Consider the following 9,773-nt stretch of genomic DNA (forward strand, 5'->3'; position numbering starts at 1 on the left):
CCTCACACTTGTCAGAATGATTAAAATTCACAACACAGGAAACAACAGATACTGGCGAGAATTGGAGAAAGGAGAACCCTCTTACACTATTGGTGGGAATGCAAACTGGTGCAGCCACTCTGGAAAACAGTATGGAGTTTCCTCAAAAAGTTACAAGTAGAACTACCCTACAGTCCAACAATTTCACTACAAGGTATTTACCTAAAAGATACAAAAATACTAATTCAAAGGGACACATGCACCTTGATGTTTATAGCAGCACTATCAACAGTAGCCAAATGATGTAAAGAGTCCAAATGTGTGTGTGTGTATCTCAGCCATAAAAAATAATGAAATCTTGACATTTGCAAGGACATGCATGGGCATAGAGTGTATTATGCTAAGCAAAATAAGCCAGAGAAATACAAATACCATATTTTCACTTATATGTGGAATTTAAGAAACAAAGCAGATGGATATAGTGGAAAGGAAAAAAAAAGAGGGGGAAGCAAACCATAAGAGACTCTCAACTATAGAGAATAATCTGAAGGTTGACGGAGGAGAGGTGGGCAGAGGATGGGCTAAGTGGTTGATGGGTAATACAGAGGGCACTTGTGTTGAGCATTGGGTGTTATATGTAAATGATGAATCACTTAATTCTACTCCTAAAAGCAATATTACACTATATGTTAACTAACTAGAATTTAAAGAAAAATCTGAAAAAAAAATGCGATGAGTCTTGTAAGCAGCATATAGAAGGGTCTTTTTCTTTTTTTAACCTACTTTGTCCCCTTATGTTTTATGATTGGATCATTTAGCTTATTTACTTTCCAAGTAATTGTTATTATATATGTATTTATTGTCATTTTTATTTGTTTTCTGGTTGTTTATTTCTCTGATCATTTCTTCTCTTGCTCTCTTTCATGGTTTGTTGGCTTTCTTTAGTGATATACTTGTATGTTTTTTTCTTTATTCTTTCCCTATCTATTACTGATTTTTAAAATTTTTTTAATTTATTCATTTGAGAGGAGAGAGTGAGCATTAGAAGGGGGAAGGGTCAGAGGGGGAGAGAGAGAAGCAGACTCCATGCTGAGCAGGTAGCCCAACACGGGGCTTGAGCCCGGGATGCTGGGATCATGACCTGAGCTCAAGGCAGACACAACTGACTGAGCAACCCAGGTGCCCCTCTATTACTGTGGTTTGTGTGTGTGTGTACATATACAATTAGTTTTGTATATAACATCTTCTGCATATAGCAGTCTATTTTAAGTTGGTTTTCATTTTAGTTGAACCCACTCTTTACTTCTTTCTCCCCAACCAGTTCTAAGTATATGATATCATATTTTGCATTCTTTTATTTTGTGAATCTCTTGACCGATTTTTACAAATGCATTTATTTTTACAGCTTTTTTTGTTGTTGTTTTTTACTTTTCATACTCTTACTTATAGTCCTTCTCTTCCACTCAAAGAGTCTTTTTTACATTTTTATAAGGCTGGTTTAGTGGTTATAAAATGGAAGCAGAGGTGCACATTGGCGAGAAAGAAACTGCTCACTGAAGAAGGTGGTTTATAGAACGGCTACAGCAAATGATAAAAAACTTCAGTTCTCCTTAAAGAAGTCAGGAGTAAACATCATCACTGATATTGAAGAAGTAAATATGTTCACAAACCGAGGAACAGTGATCCACTTTAACAACCCTAAAGTTCAGACATTCCTGGCAGCGAACACTTTTACCATTACAGGTCATACTGAGACAAATCTCCTGACAGAAATGCTACCCAATGTCTTAAACCAACTCGGTGCAGGCAGTATGACTAGTTTAAGAAGACTAGCTAAAGCTCTGCCCAAACAATCTATATGGAAAAGCACTAGTTTATCAGAGAAGATGACAATGATGAAGTTTCAAATTTTGTGGATAATTTTGATGAAGCGTCCAAGAATGAAACAAACTGAATCAAGTCAACTTCTGAAGAAGATACTTGAAGAAGTTACTAGGAGCTACTATTTTAGATTATGACTGCTTTTTAAACTTTTGTTCATGGATCTAATAAAATTTACATCTCTAATATTTTAAAGCCCAAGCCCCTTGGATACTGCAGCTCTTTTCAGTTTTTGCTTATACACAATTTATTCTTTGAAGCTAATTAAACTGAAGAAGCCTGGGAATAAAATTTGAAACAAGGCTAGTAAATTTCTTTGCTTAGTATACAGTTTTATTTTTTATTTCATTGAAACTGTTTTGACACAGAAAGGAAGTTGTTTATAGAAAGCTAATCCTGGCATGTAACATGACTGGTAATCTTTGATGAAAGTTGATTAAATATTTTAAATGACAGTATAATTAAAAAAAAAAAGAAAAGACAAAGAAACACTGAGACCTGATGGGGAGAAAAACTAATGACTCAGATAGTGGTGCATTTGAAGTTGTTTTTGCTATAGCTTTGGGTGGTCTCACCTTAAGGTGAGGGCAGGTAACATTTGGCTATACGTGGGGCAGTATATCATGCAAAATGAATTTTTATACTCAAAGTAACAATAGTGAGACTGTACATGTGCATGTACATACACATGTCCACTTTGGAGTGAAGGAGTGGCTGTAGTGATATTGTTTGCATCTTCAAAGCATCGTCTCTTCCTGTTTATCTATAAATAAACCTTACCCTCTCTGACCATGGGGAGACATTGAACTTGGCAGGGCCAATTTTATTTTTCCTCCAGCCAACCAGTGATTGATTGCTCCAGGGAAGGGCTCAGGACCCACACTTTGGATTCTTTTTTTTTTCTAGAGAGGGAAAGAAGGAGGAGAGGCAGAGAGAGAGAGAGGGAGAGAGAGAATCTTAAGCAGGCTCCATACCCAGCATGAAGCCCAATGCAGGGTTCGATCCTACAACACTGAGATCATGACCTGAGCTGAAATCAAGAGTCATACATTTAACTGACTAAGCTACCAAGGCACCCCTCTTTGGATACTTATAGAACAAAGTTAGGAGAAAGAAATATTTCCCCTGGGTTATTACATAGGCAGTCTGTAAGCCCACTGCTAACAATACTCAAAATCCCTGGCACCAATTCAGTCTGTTTGGAAGAATGAAGCTAAGGCAGAGAAAAGCAGAGATAAGAATCAGAGACAGTGAGGACACAAATCAATCATTTGAAACTCCAGTCAATTCTGTAGTTTGGTGACAAGACACAATACGTTTTCTTCCTTAGCTTAAGCTGTTTTTTTAATAATTTTTTTTATTATATTAGTCACCATACAGTACATCCCTAGTTTTTTATGTGAAGTTCCATGACTCATTACTTGTGTATAACACCCAGTGCACCATGCAAAACGTGCCCTCCTTATTACCCATCACTGGTCTATCCCATTATCCCAACCCCACTCCCCTCTGAAGCCCTCAGTTTGTTTCCCGGAGTCCAGAGTCTCTCAGGGTTCATTCCCCCTTCTGTTTACTTCCCCTTTCTTCTTACCTTCTTCTCCTACTGATCTTCCTACTTCTTATGTTCCATAAATGAGTGAAACCATATGATAATTGTCTTTCTCTGCTTGACTTATATCGCTTAGAACTATCTCCTCCGGTCCCATCCATGTTGCAGCAAATGTTGAGGACTCGTTCTTTTTGATGGCTGAGTAATATTCCATCGTATATATGGACCACATCTTTTTAATCCAGTCATCTGTTGAGGGGTATCTCAGCTCCTTCCAATATCTAGCTATTGTGGACAATGCTTCTATGAACATTGGGGTGCATATGGCCCTTCTGTTCACTACGTCTGTATCTTTGGGGTAGATAGCCAGTAGTGCAATGGCTGGATCATAGGGTAGCTCAATTTTTAACCTTTTAAGGGACATCCACACTGTTTTCCAGAGTGGCTGTACCAACTTGCATTCCCACCAACAATGTAGGAGGGATCCCCTTTCTCCACATCCTCTCCAACAATTGTTGTTTCTTGCCTTATCAATTTTTGCCATTCTAACTGGCATAAGGTGGTATCTCAGTGTGGTTTTGATTTGAATTTCCCTGATGGCTAATGATTTTGAACATTTTTTCATGTGTCTGTTAGCCATTTGTATGTCTTCATTGGAAAGGTGTCTGTTCATATCTTCTGCCCATTATATGATTTGTTTATATGTTTCTTGTGTATTGAGTTTGAGAAGTTCTCTGTAGATCTTGGATACCAGTCTTTTATTGGTAGTGTCAACTGCGAATGTCTTCTCCCATTCCATGGGCCACCTCTTAGTTTTTTTGATTGTTTCCTTGGCTGTGCAGAAGCCTTTTATCTTGATGAAGTCCCACAAGTTCATTCTTTCTTTTGTTTCTCTTGCCTTTGGAGACGTATCATGAAAAAAGTTGTTGTGGCCGATGTCAAAGAGGTTGCTGCCTATGTTCTCCTCTAGGATTTTGATGGATTCCTGTCTCACATCGAGGTCTTTCATCCATGTGGAGTTTATCTTTGTGTTTGGTGTGAGAGAGTGGTCAAGTTTCATTCTTTTGCATGTAGCTGTCCAATTTTCCCAGCACCATTTATTAAAGAGACTGTCTTTTTTCCACTGGATGTTTTTTCCTGCTTTATCAAAGATTAGTTGCCCAAAGAGCCGAGGGTCCATTTCTGGGTTCTCTATTCTGTTCCATTGGTCTATGTGTCTGTTTTTGTGCCAGTACCATGCTGTCTTTGTGATCACAGCTTTGTAGTACAGCTTGAAATCCAGGACCGTGATGCCCTCAGCTTTGATTTTCCTTTTCAACAATTCTTTGGTGATTTGTGGCCTTTTCTGGTTCCATACAAATTTAAGGGCTATTTGTTCCAGTTCTTTGAAAAATGTCATTGGTATTTTGATTGGGATGGCATTGAAAGTGAAGACAGCTCAGGGTAGCATGGACATTTTAACTATGTTCATTCTTCCAATCAATGAGCAAGGAATATTTTTCCATCTTTTTCGTCTTCTTCAATGTCTTTCAAGAGTGATTTATAGTTTCCTTTATGTCTCTGGTTAAGTTAATTTGAGATAACGTATGATTTTTGGTGCTATTGTAAATGGGATGGATTCCCTAATTTCTCTTTCTTCAGTCTCATTGTTCGTGTATAGAAATGCAACTAATTTCTGAGCATTGATTTTGCATCCTGCCACATTACTGAATTGTTCTATAAGTTCTAGTAGTTTGGGGGTGGAGTCTTCTGGGTTTTCTATATAGAGTATCATATCATCTGCGAAGAGAGACGGTTTGACTTCTTTGCCGATTTGGATACCTTTTATCCTTTTTTTTTTGTCTGATTGCTGTTGCAAGGACTTCTAGTACTATGTTGAATAATAATGGCAAGAGTGGGCATCCTTGTTGTGTTCCTGATCTTAAGGGAAAGGCTTCCAGCTTTTCCCCATTGAGAATGATATTTGCTGTAGGCCTTTCACAGATAGTTTTTATGAAATTGAGGAATGTACCCTCTATCACTACACCCTGAAGAGTTCTAATCAGGAAAGGATGCTGTATTTTGTCAAATGCTTTTTTTCATCTATTGAGCGGATCATATGTTTCCTGACTCTTTTCTTGTTGATATGATGTATCACATTGATTGATTTGCGAATGTTGAACCACGCTTGCATCCCAGGGATGAATCCCACTTGGTCTTGATGGATAATCCTTTTAATGTACTGTTGGATCCTATAAGCTAAGATCTTGTTGAGAATTTTGGCATCCATATTCATCAGGGAAATCGGTCTGTAATTCTCCTTTTTAATGGGGTCTTTGCCTGGTTTGGGGATCAAGGTATTACTGGCCTCATAGAATGAGTTTGGTAGTTTTCCTTCTGTTTCTATTTTTTGAAACAGCTTCAGGAGAATAGGTATTATTTCTTCTTTGAATGTTTGGTAGAATTCCCCAAGTGATCCATCAGGTCCTGGACTCTTGTTTTTGGGTAGGCTTTTGATCACTGCTTCAATCTCTTCATAATTAATCGGTCTATTTAAATAATCCATTTCTTCCTATTTCAGTATTGGTAGTTTATAGATTTCCAGGAAGGCATCCATTTCTTCCAGGTTGTTTAATTTATTGGCATATAGCTGTTGATAAAAGTTTCTAATAATCCTTCCTATTTCATTAGTGTTGGTTGTGACCTCTCCCTTTTCATTCCTAATTTTATTAATTTGGGTCCTTTCTCTATTCTTTTGTATAAGTTTTGCCAGTGGTTTGTCTATTTTATTAATTCTCTCAAAGAACTAGCTTCTAGTTCTGTTGATCTGCTCTACTGTGCTCCTGATTTCTAATTCATTGATCTCTGCTCTAATCTTGATCAGTTGCTTTCTTGTGAGTGAATTAGGCCTGTTCTTCTGTCGCTGTTTCAGTTTCTTGAGGTGAGAATATAAAAACTGCATTTTAGATTTTTCTATTCTTTTGAGTGAGGCTTGGATGGCTATGTATTTTCCCCTTAGGACTGCCTTTGCAGTGTCCCATAGGTTTTGGTCCGTGGTGTTTTCATTCTGGTTGGTCTCCATAAATTGTCTAAATTGATTTTTGATTTCCTGGTTTATCCAATCATTCTTGAGCAGGATGGTTCTTAGTATCCAAGTGATTGAGTTTCTTCCAAATTTGTCCTTGTGATTGAGTTCCAATTTCAAAACATTGTGGTCTGAGAATATGCAGGGAATAATTTCAGTGTTTTGGTATTGGTTGAGACCTGTTTTGTGACCTACTATATGGTCTATTCCGGTGAAAGTTCCATGTGCATTCGAAAAGAATGAGTATTCTGTTGTTCTGGGGTGTAGTGTTCTATATATATGAGGTCCATCTGGTCCAGTATGTCATTCAAATCTCTTGTTTCTTTGTTGATTTTCTGCTTAGGTGATCTGTCTATTGCTGATAGTAGAGTGGTGAGGTCCCCTACTATTAACCCATTAATATCTATATGTCTCTTTATTCTGGTTAAGAGTTGGCTTGTGTATCTTGCTACTCCCCTGTTTGGGGCATAGATATTTATAATTGTCATATCCACTTGTTGGATACATCCTTTAAGAATAATATAGAGTCCTTCTGTATCTCTAACTACAGTCTTTAGTTTAAAATCTAATCTGTCTGATATGAGAATTACTATCCCAGCTTTCTTTTGAGGTCCATTGGCATGAAAAATGGTTTTCCATCCCTTCACTTTCAGTCTGGATGTATATTTAAGTTCAAAATGAGTCTCTTGTAGACAGAAAATGGAGGGGCATGTCTTTTTATCCAATCTGCAACCCTGTGGCATTTTATGGGAGCATTTAGGCCATTCATATTGAAAGTGATCATTGAGAGATATGATTTTCATGATGTCATGTTGCCTGTGAAGTCTTTGTTTCTATAGATTGTAAATTCTGTTCTGTATCAATCTTGGGGCTTTTTTTACTTTTATAGAACCCCCCTTAGTAGCTGCTGTAGGGCTGGTTTGGTGGTTATGAATTCATTCAGTTTCTGCTGATCCTGGAAGGTCCTTATCTCTTCATCAATTTTGAATGACAGCCTTGCTGGATAAAGGATCCTTGGCTCCATGTTCTTCTCACATAAGACTTTGAAAATACCCTGTCAACCCTTCCTAGCCTGCCAGGTCTCTGTAGACAAGTCTGACGTTATTCTGATATTTTTCCCTCTTTACGTAAGGATTTTTTTCCTCTAGCCCCTTTCAATGCTGTATCCTTGGATCTAATATTTGGGAATTGCACTACGACATGACGTGTTGTAGGTCTGTTCTCATTGACCTTGGGAGGGGTCCTCTCTGCTTCTTGGACACTAATGCTTGTTTCCTTTGCAATATTAGGGAAGTTCTCAGCTACAATTTGTTCAAATATCTCTTCTAAACCTCTCTCTTTCTCCACCCCCTCGAGGATGGTGATGATTCTGACATTGGAACGTTTCATTGAGTCAGTAATCTCCCGTAATCTGCATTCTTGAGATTGGATTTTTTTGAGGCATGTTTCTGTTTTAACTTTATCTCCTACCATCCCTTCCTCCAATTCACTAATTCGTTCTTCTGCGTCATTTACTCTGGCTGTCAGAGCATCTAGTTTAGACTGCATTTGATTCATAGCATTTTTAATTTCTGCCAGACTCACTCTCATTTCTGTCCTTAGAGATTCTATATTCTCGTTAATATTTTTATTAGTTTTTTCAAGCCTACACATCATCTTTACCATTGTTACTCTGAACTTCATTTCTGACAATTTGGTTATACCCATATCCATCTGTTCTGTGGCCGAGGCCACAGAGTCATTATCTTTTCTTTGTTGGGGGAATTTCTCCTTCTCGTAATTCTGATGAGGAGAGGTTGCAGGGTTGCCCAGAGCCCAAATTATTGACCAGGACCCAGGCAGTGTGCACTTGTTTTATAGGGACCTTAGGGATGTGGGTTTCTTGATTTTTAAGCCTGCCTTCTGGGGGAGGGTCCTGCCATGCTGATATTCAGGCAATCCTTTTTGGGTAGAGTTTCCCCATCCCCTGCGAGGGGGGATGGGGATGGGCACTATGTGAGCCGGTATTTCCGGTCATTTGTTTTCTGGTGGCTTTCCCTGGCGGTTTTCTGTGGCTCTTCTGAAAGTAAGAGCAGCAGTGGCTCAATTCTAGCCTCTGTCTCAGAACAGAGAGATAGCAGACCACTCTCCACTGAGCTCTCTTGGCCACTTTAACTCTGTTTCTGTCGGTACTGCTAAAAACCATGCAGCGTCCTGTGATGTGCACCCCATAGCCGGTGTCCCAATCCTCACTTCCAGGGTTGGCACATCTCTCTCCTTTGTGCTTCTAACACTGCCAGCCAACCCCGGTTCCCGCGCGTGCTTCCTAGCTCCCTGTTTCAGTATGGTTCACGTGCACTGTGGAGCACCACATGTGCTCCCGAGCTCTTGGTTTCAGTCTAGTTCGAGTGTGCACTCTGGAGTTCCGGTTTTCAGTCTGGTCTCATGTGCATTCCCAGGCTCACGGTCTCAGTCTGCTCTCTCATGGGTGCGGGTCTGTGAGTCCGGCCCGCTCCCCAGGGCAAGTGGCTACTGCTTCCCGGCACCTGAGCGTGGAGGCTCCCTCCCCCTTCTGTTTATCTTCCTATATCTGTGCATGGATTCACAGCTCCCCATTTCATACCTCAATATTCAGCACTGGAGATGTTTGTTTGTAGAGATCCCGATGTATCTTCCTGTGTCTCAGGCTGATTCCTTGGGTTTTCAGGATGGTCTGGTAGATATCCAGCTCAGCTCAGGACCAGCTGAGAAAGGGTCTCCTGCTCCTCCACCATCTTTTCTCCTCCTTGTACAAAGTGGTCGCTTTTCTGTTCATAGAGTTTCTGCTACTCTTTTCTTTGTTCTCCAGTTGCATTCATAGGTATGCAGAATGGTTTGGTAGCTCTCTAGCTGAATTCCTGGGACCAGACGAACTTTAGGTCTCCTGCTCCTCTGCCATCTTGGAACCTATCTCCATTCACACTTTAAAGAAATAAACATCAATAACCTTTTACTGTGTATTCTTTAGCATTTTGGGGGGTATGTACAAGTACATTTACATTTAGGTAAACATATGCATCATATATATCAAATGTTTCCATATATTTACATACTAAAGTGTTTTCATCTTTATATATTTTATATATTATATGTGACATATTACATATATTTTATATGTTTACATATATTTAAGGTGTTTCTTCTCACAAAAATGGAATCGTATTCTAAACCTCCTGTGCAAATTGCTTTTTTCAGTCAGTATACCAAAGATTAACTTTATATAAGGACATACAAATATCTCACATTCTTTGTGAAGGATGAAAAGAATTATAATTTATATAT

At 38.9% G+C, this 9,773-nt stretch overlaps 1 pseudogene; it reads left to right on the forward strand.

Moving 5' to 3' along the window:
- Window positions 1-1,491: 1,491 nt before the first annotated feature.
- Window positions 1,492-1,933, forward strand: LOC113244337 (transcription factor BTF3-like; annotated as a pseudogene).
- Window positions 1,934-9,773: the final 7,840 nt, after the last annotated feature.

The sequence above is a fragment of the Ursus arctos genome, chromosome X (assembly GCF_023065955.2).
Source record: "Ursus arctos isolate Adak ecotype North America chromosome X, UrsArc2.0, whole genome shotgun sequence".
Lineage (NCBI taxonomy): Eukaryota > Metazoa > Chordata > Mammalia > Carnivora > Ursidae > Ursus > Ursus arctos.